This window comes from Citrus sinensis, chromosome 8 (assembly GCF_022201045.2).
Source record: "Citrus sinensis cultivar Valencia sweet orange chromosome 8, DVS_A1.0, whole genome shotgun sequence".
Classification (NCBI taxonomy): Eukaryota; Viridiplantae; Streptophyta; class Magnoliopsida; order Sapindales; family Rutaceae; genus Citrus; species Citrus sinensis.
The window spans coordinates 20,872,063-20,884,836 of record NC_068563.1 but is presented as its reverse complement, the minus strand read 5'-3'; the positions used below and the strand labels follow the sequence as shown (position 1 = coordinate 20,884,836).

General features: G+C 31.3%; 1 pseudogene; it reads left to right on the top strand.

The window, feature by feature from the left end:
- Nucleotides 1–1,469: 1,469 nt before the first annotated feature.
- Nucleotides 1,470–2,901, top strand: LOC102627884 (probable methyltransferase PMT21; annotated as a pseudogene).
- The last annotated feature ends 9,873 nt before the right edge of the window (nucleotides 2,902–12,774 follow it).

Genomic DNA, 12,774 nt, shown 5'->3' with positions numbered 1-12,774 from the left:
CATATCGATCATTTCAGTTTCTTCAATTTGATTTTATGGTAAAACCTCAATCAAACTATTAAACTCAATGCTCAAATCAAGAGTAGGTTATACGTCTTTAAAAATCTCAGATAGATCAATAATCTCATCATTTTCAACACTTATCTTGTCTTCCAAGAAACATCCACTACTAGAAAAATAACCTTTACTGACACTTGTCTTGTGATACTTTTTAATAAAGTATCAGTAATTACATGCATTTCGGACATTTTCCGTGTTTAACAAATAAATATCACAAATTTGTGATACTATAGTGTCTGTAAATTAAATATCAGAGATCTGTGACAATAAGGTGTTAGTAATTAGAAAAATAAAATTTTAATTTTGTGTCCATTAGGAATCAAACTAAAGACCTCTAAACTTTAACTTTTTAATTTTAAACATTAACCACTGGGCCATGAGTTGGATTTTGATTTTTAGCTTAATAAGTAAATAATATTAAAAATTAAATTAAATTACCTAGATACTATGTCGTTTTAATGGAAGGTGTACATGAAAACCTAAAATCTAAAATTTTTAAGAAGTGAAAAAACATTCTCCACGGCCGCTTCTTGCTATGAACTGAAGCTCTCTTCCTTCCTTCTCTCTCTCTCTCTCTATAACAATGATCTACCTCAGCCGTCGCCGTCAACCTTCAAATCGCCATCCTTGACCTAAAATACCCTTGAACTAGAAAGTGTTGTGAAGAATTTGAGCAAAGCTAGGGTTTTTTCGAAAGTTCGAATCCAAAAATTAGGGCTTTTTTGTAGGGGGTATTTCATTGTTTTTAATGTTGAGTTCGAAGAGAATGATTTTGCCGCCGTTACCGCCTAAGCAGTATGGAGTGACGAAGCCAATATCAATTGCAGGATCGATGGAGGGTGATATGCAAAGAACCCATGAGAAAAGGTTTTGTTTTATCTTTATTTATAATTATTTTTTTATTTCTGTATAGAAAACCCTGAGGGTTGAAGTTTTGTGGTTGGAGCTGGGTTTTATGACAGCAAAGAAGAAGCAGCAAAGGGAGAAGAGGTTCTGTTTTGAATTAGACAGGCAAGAGTTTTTTTTAAAAAAAATTAATTATTGGTGATTTTGAAACCTGGGATGACCTTGTTGTAATATTTTTGTTATCAGTTGGTTCATTCTTCATTTTTTAATTGGGTTACGAATTGAGTTTGTTTGAATTGTATTGGTGATCTTAGAGGTTTTATTTTATTAGAGAATTTAGTGATGAACCAGAAATAACTTCATCGTCTGGCAAATTCGTCTTTTGCTTTATTATTGCGCTCATTCGTCAGGCAAATTCGTGTTCTTTAACTCCCATTTGATTTTTTTTTTTGTTAGTCAAATTGATATTTACTCATTCATTTAAGTTCACACATTAATTCTCAACCGTCTTAGTTGGTTAATTGGATCCTATTAATAGTCTCAGGATAATTATAAGTGACTGGGTTGTGACATTGAGTTGTGACTCAAATATTGTACTGTCCGCTTCATTCTGCTTTATGATGCTTAGTTTAATATCTTAGACAATGGAGGAATCGAAACTGGAGCATGGAATGTATTTATTTCCATAGTTGGGATCTTGGAGATGTTTATTTACGTGTTTGTTCATTGAGCTAAAAATTTAATCTCACTTAGCTGTGACTAAATTTTTTTTTACTATTATCAATGCAGGTAATTAATTGTTTCTGACAAAATGAAGCATAAAGATGGGAAACCGATTTCTCCAAATGGTGATAAAAGTCCCAGGATTGTTCCTTTGACAGTATTGTTTGTTGCACTACGTGGGTTTTCGTTTTACCTTGGTGGAATCTTTTGTTCTGAGAAAAACAGGGTCGAGATTAGGGATGTCCAGAAAGCAGTCTCGTCTCCCAAGGATCCAGTGGTTGCTCTGCTTCAGATCAAATCTGTTAACTTCCCTGAATGCAGCAGCAACTATCAAGACTACACTCCATGCACAGATCCAAAGGTATACCTTAAATGCTTATTTGATAATAGTAACAGCTTCTAGGCAATGTTACAAAGCTATATGCTATCAAGTGGCCATATTGATGGCAAACATTCATTGCTACAGAGGTGGAAAAAGTACGGTGCTCATCGGCTGACTTTCATGGAACGCGACTTTCATGGAACGCCACTGCCCTCCAGTTTTTGAGAGGAAGGAATGCTTAATACCCCCTCCTGATGGGTATAAGCCACCTATCAAGTGGCCAAAAAGTAGGGATGAATGTTGGTACATGTATTATGATCTATTAATGAACTGGTTTTATTGTCCACTGATGTTGGCCGTAAGTCAATTTTGTTCTATTATTTGGATCTGGTTTCAGGAATGTGCCTTATGATTGGATTAACAAGCAGAAGTCAAATCAGAATTGGCTGAGAAAACAAGGAGAGAAGTTCCTCTTTCCTGGTGGAGGTACAATGTTTCCCAAAGGAGTTGGTGCATATGTTGATTTGATGCGAGATCTGATTCCAGAAATGAAAGATGGGACAGTTCGAACTGCTATTGACATTGGATGTGGGGTGAGTTTTTTTTTCCATTTGCCCACTTTTTCATCTAATCATATACTGGGCTAATCTATGTTGCATTGATGGTTTATTCTTATGGTGCCTCTTGGTCATCTTAGGATAAATTTAACTCACTTACATTTTTTTTTATAGGTTGCTAGCTGGGGAGGTGATTTATTAGATCGTGGAATTTTAACGGTTTCTCTTGCACCAAGAGATAATCATGAAGCTCAAGTTCAATTTGCATTGGAACGTGGAATTCCCTCAATTCTTGGCATCATTTCCACACAGCGCCTACCTTTCCCCTCAAATTCATTTGATATGGCTCATTGCTCAAGATGCCTTATCCTGTGGACAGAATTCGGTAATTAGTCATATACTATGAAGATATTTTCTAGAGAAGTATCATTATCAAATTGATTGGATAATAGCAGTTAAGATTATTCAATTATAAGAATAACTTGTCTTGTAATCAGACGTCTTTGTGTATTGAAGTATTTGGATTGTGTAATATATATTGATAATATTTAAATGTTATGAAAGGTTTTGATATATAAATTGATTTTTGTTCTTATTTTTCACAGCCTTTTAATTCTATCAACAAATCAATGGGCAACATGTCATTTTATATAATTATTTTTTTAAATAATAAATAAAGTAGTGATACTATAGTAACAGTAATCACAAATACTAATATAGTATTGTAATATTTTGATACCATGGTGTTATTATTTTAGTGATACTATAGTAATAGTAATCACTGACACCACTTACAAGTGTCACTATTTTTCTGACTCCCAGATTACTGACACAATTAATAAGTGTCAGTAAAAGTAATTTCTGACACTATTCTAAAGTCAGTAAAGACCATTTTTCTAGTAGTGATCATGCACATTTTTGTACAAATTGTTAGATTGAAACTTTAAATTAATAATAAATTGTATCTTTCCTTCTGCAACATTAGGCACATCTTCAACATATGGAGAGGTACAAACTTCTTTCACCTGAATGTCTTTCACTTCAAGCTGCTGACTTATGATAGGATAGGATATCATATTAGTGTCATGGATGAGGTCGACTTAATTGCTTCAATGCTTGGCTTCTTTTTTTTTATTTGTGATACAATTTGCGATTCAATTTGTGTCACTAAAAGAATTGCATGATGTAAAAGTGAATATAAAGTATGTAGGCATCTTTTCTTTAATATATAAATTTAGCTCCCTCACAAATCTTATAATTGTATCCTCTTTAGGTTCATAATAATATTTGCATCCATAAAATTATTCAAACTGAAAAGCATAATTAAAAATTTATTTCATACCCTCTCATACCAAACAATAACCAATAAGAATGGATCTTGATCTTAACATTTGCTCCATACGAGTCCATGAAGTAATTGTGAAAAGACATTCGAAAAATTATCTACACTTTTGCATTCTGATCCACCATTCTAAAGCACTCCGTCTTAATAGAAAATTGGCTATAAATTGTACTCAACCATACTTCGACACTCTAAATCATATATTCCTCCTCAACCTTATCCAACCATGAAATAAAATATTCAAGACTGCAATTTCCATCAAGCGTTTGAAACAGAGGCCTTTTCAATATTTCAATTTCAAATACAAAGGCAATCGCAAAACTATAAATAAAGCTGAACTTTCGGTTTGTTGTGACCAACGGTTGGTGGTCATGATGAAGAGAGATAATGGTTGGATCTGGCCAATATGGTGGTGAGGAGTGTAGTAGGGGTGTCGTTATAGGTTAAGTCACGACGATTTGATAGAAAAATCAACTTAAAGTAGCGGCAGCTTGTGGTGATTTTGATTATGATTTGTGGCAATTTATTGCTAGCGTTGGTGGTGATTGGTGATTGGTTTTGGATGTGTGACTAGAGAACAGCCTGCTAGTGGTGTCGATGGACGATAAAGGTGGCAGGTTTCATGGCGATAGCTAGTGGAGCGCTCACGACTTTGGATGATTTGCGGCGAGTGCGAGCACCAGTTGATTGCGAGATTAGCTGGGTTTAGTCGGTGGTGGCTTGTGTGTTTGGTAGTGGCGTAGGCTGGCAATGAAGGTAGCTGAACAGTGGTGGGTTGAGTGTCGGGGCTTGCAGGTTTGGGTAGCTATTGTCCAGTGGTTGCTGGCTGCAGTTTATTGATGGTGATGGTTGGAGCTCAGTCATCGGATGATGGCGAGTCTCGTGGCGTTAGTGGCGAGTGGTGACGTTTGCTTGACTGTGGCGACGGCAATGGTGGTGGATGTAGTGGCACTAGGGTTTCAAATTTTGGGTTTTTTTTTTTTTTTTTTGTTATGGATTTGGTGGGGATGGACTGGGTAGCCAAGAAAGCTAGTTATTTAAAAAGGAAAGTTAAATTATAATTATAAGATAAATAAAAGACTAAGACAGATACCACAATTAATTCTAATTCGAATAAAAAATCTTAAAATTTTAAAATTTTAAAATAACATTCTACATCATGTTCAAAACCAAATGACCAATAATGTCAGTATTTGGTAGCAATCAAGTTATGGCAGGGTAAATGCTCTTGTTAGTACCTAGCTAATTAGTTGATAGTCTTTGTTTTTTATTTAAATTTTTATTTATCAAAAGCTACTTTGTTACTCATATGTTTTTCCACTTGTTATATGTTAATTAGATCCGTTTGAATTTTACCATTAAAAAGTTATATCAAACAAAAATATAATTTTACCATTAAAAAGTAAGATCAAATAATTTTACCGCGTTTCTAATAAATTTTCGTATAATCATTTCGGAAGATCTTTGTTTGGAGATTTTAAGATTCATACATATTAAACTAAATAAGGAATCAAGGACATATTGATTCTATTCAGAATACATCCTTTTTTAGGTCGAGATAAAATTTAATTAAGATATAAAAATCGGAATACAGTACACATGTGAACTGAATTTGGACAGATAACAAAAATCAAACACGAAAAGCAGATTTTACTCATGCGCAGTCTCTATCACTCAGGCTAAGCTGAAGATCTATATCGATAATGGATGTGAAAAATAGAACTGATTAATTACGGAGGAGCAACTGATGATGATGGCGGCGGAGGAGGATTGGCCTTCGGTGTGGGAATTGGAGGCTTGGGTGTGATCCGATGATTGGCCACGGGAGGGGGCGGCAAAGACACAGAACCAGTGACCCTGCCGGCCATGCAAGTAGTATGTGAAAGTAGCAGGCAATTGATCAAGATGAAAGTAAGCAAATATGAATTGCAACCCATAATTGGTTTAATTTTTGTTTCTATCATGACAAAATAAGGGAAATGCACGGCCTTTTATATAGCATTGACTGGCCATTATGCATGGCGATTACTTACGAGACTTGTTCAACCAAATGGCCAAAAGTCAAAATATCAATATTTGGACTTGTGGGTCGCTAATTACTTAGTTAATTTAGATATTTTTAAACAATATCTAAAAAAAAATTTATGCATTTGTCTTGATTAAAATAAACTTAGTTATTCTATTTTTACACTTGTTACATGTCAAAAATTTGAATTTAAGTAATATAAGATCAAATATAATTTTTACTTTTAGAATTCTAAATCTAACAACTTAAAATAATGAAATGGATGTTTTGGTAATTTTCAAAAATACAAAAATTAACTAAATGATTGACCTTAATCATAGGGGTTATATTAAAAATATCTGGTCTTAATCAAGGATGGAACTGGTATAGAGCAAGGCGGGACAGCTGCCCCCGCTTGATTAAAAGCCGCCTCTTGCATGTAGAAAAATTAATGTACGGCGGCGATGGTCCTACTATTTTTTTTTTTTTTGACAATTGTTCCGACTATTGGTATATATAGTTTTCAAGAAGTAAATATTTATTGACTTTGGTGAAATAAAAGAATACTTTTGATGATGATTTTTACTCGCTACCGAGAAAAATATAACAGTTTTGAAAATTGTATTTCCGCTATTATTCTATTTATCAATGGCTCATCAAATGCCAATTTATACACTAAATTAAATGTAATGACATAAAAGTAAAATAATCAACCATTATAAATGACGAATTTATTTTTGGAATCGATCCATGTGCACAAAATGATTTTGATTATCTCCCTACGCTTAGTCGCTTATCATATAATGATCTTGATTCGTACTATATGTATATGCTATATATAAAGGTATATACTGCTTAATTCTTGCAATAATTGCATCAAATAATGATATTGACTCTACTATGTGTGCCATCTTCATGTTATTTTTATCTACTATTATTTCTTCTACGTAACTATCTGACAATTACAAAAGATGAATTCTTCAATCTAAATGTTGAAATGAATTCAAACTCGTCAGAACAACGTGTCGGTTTTAAGTTGTGAAGATGAGTGACGTGTCGGTTCATTTGAGCAATATACCAAAGCTGACAAGTTGCCAATGTCGTACAAGACCTTTAAATCTCACGTGTCTAATGCATGCCTGGTTTAAGCTTAAACGGCAATGCTAGCAGTCGTTTAGGAAGGCTTTATAATAGCACGTGAGAAGCTCGTGACAGGTTGGTTAAAAGGTTGTTAGATTTGGAGGGAAATTTTGGATCTGTTACGCCTGCACAACTGATATATAAATGAGCTGGTTCTGGTGTTATTGTGCGTGATCAAGGAGAGAAATAATAAGCAGCTGTAGTGAGAGTTGAGCTTAGTGAGTAATCTCTGTATTGTGTGCTATCATCTCTGTAACCTTGAAGCTTAATAAAGTTGCTCCCTGAGTTGTTTTCTCCAGTAGATGTAGGCACCCTTAAAGGTGTTGAACCACTTAAGTTCTTATGTGTTCTTAGTTCTTTGGGTTGTGTTCTTTGATCTGATCTTTGTTCTTGGTTAGCTTAAGTTCGATTTTTAAGTCTTTAAATCTGAGTTAGGTCTTGCAGTGTGATTAATCTAGTAATCACAAGGGTTAATTTCACAACAATAAATATAGCTGTGAATCGGTTCAATCAGTCAAGTCTCTTATGGTGATATAAGAGGATATATTGAAGTTTGAACTACACTTGTAAATGAGGGGAGAAATTTTAATTTCTGGTTGTTATAATGCTTTTAAAAGTAAACAGGAAAGATCACAGAATAATAATAATAATAATAGCAATCATAAAGGGGCATATAGGTTCGTGAACATGGGAACCTCCAATTATATTACAAGTAAACCACTTCTTCCCATATATTTGGGTAAGAGTTTAAATCACTTTGATACATAGATTTTTAGAGGTAAATAAGATCGAACAGGGAAAGCAGAATAAGCTCATGTAATCTCCACCAATTATTCAAGAAGATCAAGAGTGTGTACATCATAATACAAGGGAGAGCCACACCTTCCCCCTTACAATTTCTAGGTTTTACTACTTATACTGGACAATTTTCATACTATTACCTTTTTCATATCAAAACTTTTCATCGAAAAACTCATCCCAACTATTAAACAAACATATGTAAAACAAAAAATGACGTCAATGGTGCAACGTGTCATTTTGGAAAATGAATGGAGTAAGTGGTAAAACATAAAGGCCGCGGAGGTTATTTCTACTGTTAATTACAAGTTGACAGACAACAAGAAGGAACCTAAACGTCACAGAAGACTAACCGCGTGGAAAGGTCAAATGAATATGAAGTTTCCTACACTCCTTAAGCCGCGTTTATTTGGAAGATCTAGATCATCAAAACAACTTAAGCCGCGTTTATTTGGGAGATCTAGATCATCAAAACAAGAATAATGACTTATGTATATTTAATTAGTAAAACGTTTAGTACAAAGTTATAAAAAAATTTTAAAAAATATCATTGTATTCTGATAAATTTTTTATCTTGTAATTAATTTTTCGGTGTTTTAATATTAATATGTTGTGCTACTTTTTGTATCCATATTAACAGGGACGGAGCCAACATGGGACCAGCTTGGGCACAGGCCCGGCTGGCTTTTAATTTTTTTTATAATTCGATTAAAAATTTGTATTTTATTTGTTATTTATGAAAAATACCCCAACTAAATTGTAAAATTTAAAAGTGACTCTAATAATTTTAAAATATTTCATATTATCCCTAGTTTAAATGTCTAATTCTAAATAATTTAATTAGCTATTAACATTTCATGAAATTCAATTAAAGACACGAGAAAAAATATTAAAATAAAAAACAATCATAATAAAATGTTAGTAAAATGGTTAATGGACAAGTCTTTAATTTTTTTTGTTTTCTATTCTAAAAAAATCAATTGTTTGGTTTTTCAACAGTGACTCATAAGTTGTAAGTCTACCTAATTCTAATTTTTAACTTTTTGATTAATCTTTTGTCTAGTTTTAAAATTTACAATTTTATCATGCATTCATGTTTGCTCTGTGTGTTGCAATATATGAATATTTTTGTTATTATTAAAAGATTTTAAAAGAAAATTAAGTAATAACCTAGTCTATATTGAAAAATATATTTTTTCTTAAATTGATAATTAAACTACCATACATTATTTTCAACTCATAAAATTCCATTAAGGAGTTTTCAACGAGAACAATCATCATTAGTAAATTTATTATTAATGACTATTATAGTTGTAAAGTTTTATATTGCTATCTAAATTTTTAGAAGTGTATTATACTTTATGCGGACACATTCTATAAGCACGATTGTGCATGAGACAAGCTCCCATTTGGAGTTTGTGGGGCCCACAACACAGTGTTCCAAATGAGAACTTACCACATGCGTAGTTAGCATCGGATGCACCATGTGACCAGTGGGGGTTGTAGCCCCCATTGGCTAAAAAAAATTCTAAGAATAAAAGAAAAAATATTTAATATTTCTAATTAGCCCCCATTAAATCTATTAAAATTGACCCTATAAATTTATAAATTCACCAAATTTAAACTTTAACATTTAGAATTATAAAAGCCCACACTATAATTAAAAATAATGACATCACCACAAACATTTTTCTATTCTTGAAAATACGTCGAGAACAGTCATAAATATATTAACAAGTATTTTATACATTCAAAGTTCTAGTTTTAAAATTTTACTAATATGTAATCTAACCCCCAATAAATTGTTTTCTAAATCCGCCACTGCGCGTAGTCACGCGTTCGAGTCATGTTTGATTTTAAATGTACCCTAGCTCGATCAAAATCCTGGCTACACCTCCGTCCATATATCATTTTTGCCATAACAATTAACAAATCCCGAGCTATATTTTGTTTATCCTTTCCTTTCTTCTTGTGCAAACTGGTTGCCTGAAATTAACTTTTACCATCATAAACAATTGGATTTTGGTGTTTGGGGGGGGGGGGGTGCGGGCGAAGCAATTTGATTTGCTTTTTTATCTAAAGAATGACATTTTTATCCTTTTTAAAAATTATTTTTATCACTTATATCCCTAATAAGTGTTTAATAGTACATTTTCAGTATTAGAATCATATAACTAACATATTGTTGATTGTTGAATGATAAATGTGACTTCAATAATGAGTTTTGTAGTTACTTTTTTAACTCTAGGGATTAAATGGAGTATTACAAATTTATTAGGGGCCAAATGATGAAATTGTTTTTAGAGAGATGAAAATGTCATTCCCTTAAAATTTGACAATCAAGTTAGAAAACAAACAGAACCGATGAAGTGTATGGTAACTAAAAATTTATACCATTTGGTAATAAAAATAATATCACTAAAACAATGTTTTAGGTAGAGATGGTCGACAGACTGGGTGGCACGAGGCAGCGCAAAGACACAGCATGTATCCATACAAGCACTCTTCATCAAGACATGCGGTACAACACGACATATAGGGTTTTAGGCACACAAGCCTTAAAACGCGGCACGATTTGAGATGAAATGTATAGCATATAAAAAAAACTCTTAAAGAGCACAATTTAAGTTTTATATCTAAATTTTATCTGAATTACACTACTACATATTAATTAAATAAATAAATTTGAATTAAAGAACATTAAATCTAATAACATTTTGTTCTATTTTAAATGAATAAATTTTTTGTTATTAATTAATGTAGTTTTATTTTAAATAATGAATTAATATTAAGTCATTAATTAACTTTGAATTGAATTTGTATTATCATTTATTACAATATTGTTTTGTTAAGTTTTCTTATTATTGTTGGTTTTATGTTATGCAAATCAAATAATTTTTTTAAATATATTTCTAATCAATTATTTAATGCAATTCTAAAATAATTTATTGAAAATATTATGACTTATCTATTTAGTATTTTATAATATAATATTTATTTGAATGATTGATGTTTCAGAAAGCTATTTCAATTTTTATTTACACTAAATGAACACGAAAGTGCTTTGGCAGAAGATTTTTATTATGAGTTTGAGTTCCAGTCCCATTATACTTTAAAGTTTAAATTTGAGATACAAAAGTGGTCGATTACTCCTAAGTTTATAAGTGATTAATTATAATATAACTTAATAAGTCTAAAGTATAGGGAATTTAAAATTTTAGTAGTTAATTATTAAATAATAATTACAGGAAAAATTAATAAGGAGTAAAAGCTTGTTTAGTTTTTATATTATGAGGTTAGTGCTTGTTTAGTCCCTATATTTTTAAAAATACCTCAACACATCCCTACCGTTAAGCTATTGACATCCATGCCATTACTTTTTATTCCTTTTGTCTTGCTTTTATAATTTTACCCTCTTAAATAATGTTTCTTTTTTGTGGGAAAATAATAAAAGAAAAAAATAAAGTAATCCCAAAAAATAAAATAAAAATAAAAATAATATATATTAATCTTTGTGGAAGCTCATGTATATCCAAACAAATTAATATTATAAAAAAAATTAAACTATCAAATTTTTTAGATATTAATAAAAAAATTAATATATTAGCTTCTCTACAAAGTGTTCCACAAAAATTAAAATATATTTTTTATTTCTTTTTTATTTTTGGGGTGAAATTAGTAATTTAATTTTTTCTTTTTATTAAAGTTAAAAAAGAAACATTATTGTAAGATGGTAATATTGTAAAAGCAAGTCAAAAGGAACAAAAAGTAATGACATAGTATCAATAATTTAACAACACAGATGTTTTGAAGTATTTTTAAAAATATAGGGACTAAATGAATATTAATTTCATAATACAGGGATAAAATGAGCTTTTACCCATTAATAAGTAATAATATAAATTAAAGAAAGTGTTAAGGTAACGAGATTCACTCTTGATATTCAAATCATGTTTATAATACTCTAGAATATTTATATTTTTCAATTCTTTTACCAGTTTGAATATTATGCAAGTTAGTTCTTAATTAATCACTTTATGGATAAATATGGGGATTGAGTATATAATGTGCCACGACCATGTTGGTATATTGATATTATGTCTAAATACCCTCATAGATCTAAGGAGAGCTAGGTATACAAAGTAACTTGAAATAAAAATAACTGGTAGAAAATATAACTTATAAACAAGTAATTAAAAACAATAAACTTAAAACTTACTTGTGAGAGTAATTAATTTCACAATTCGAGCTTCACGCTTCACCATAACTAAGAAAATTAATCACCCTTATTGACAAGTAAAACACTCATTTTATTTAACAAATATATGAAATAGAATACAAGCAAATTGAAAATAAAAGAGAAGAGAAAAGATTTTTCCATAGAATTCACTTTCAATTTACACCTAATTAATGCCAGATAAAAAAGATTTTAGTTATAGTTTTCCTTGCGACGGTCTTCTAAGACAACCATTTATGAAACCTCTCACCTTTCTATAGGCAAATTTTGTGATGAGCATCTAATATATACATATTTTACTCTTAATTAAATAATTACTAGTTATATTTATTTGTTATTTTTAATTAATTGAATTATTTTATTGAATAGGGAATTAATTAGAGATTATTGATAAAAAGAGCATAAAGGAGTTCAATTTGTGAGCATTAAAGATTAATTAACTTGGAAGCAATTATGCTTATATGCATGTTAATTCAAGCCAAGGAAACCAAATTCAACAAATGCATTCACCATCCACATGCGGACAAAGAGGAGAAAGTGATATTAGCTTTAAAAGTGGCCAGCACATGAGGATTAAATGAAGCTTGATTAGGCTTTGCATAAGTGGGCCCGTGTTGAGCAATTAAAAGAGGAAACAATTTATGGCTTATGGTGGGCACGTGTGAGAGCTAAAGCAAATAAAAGGGCAAGCCTTTTGCCTTTAGGATTTAAGAGGTGGGGCCCATTTTAAAGATTATAAAAGAG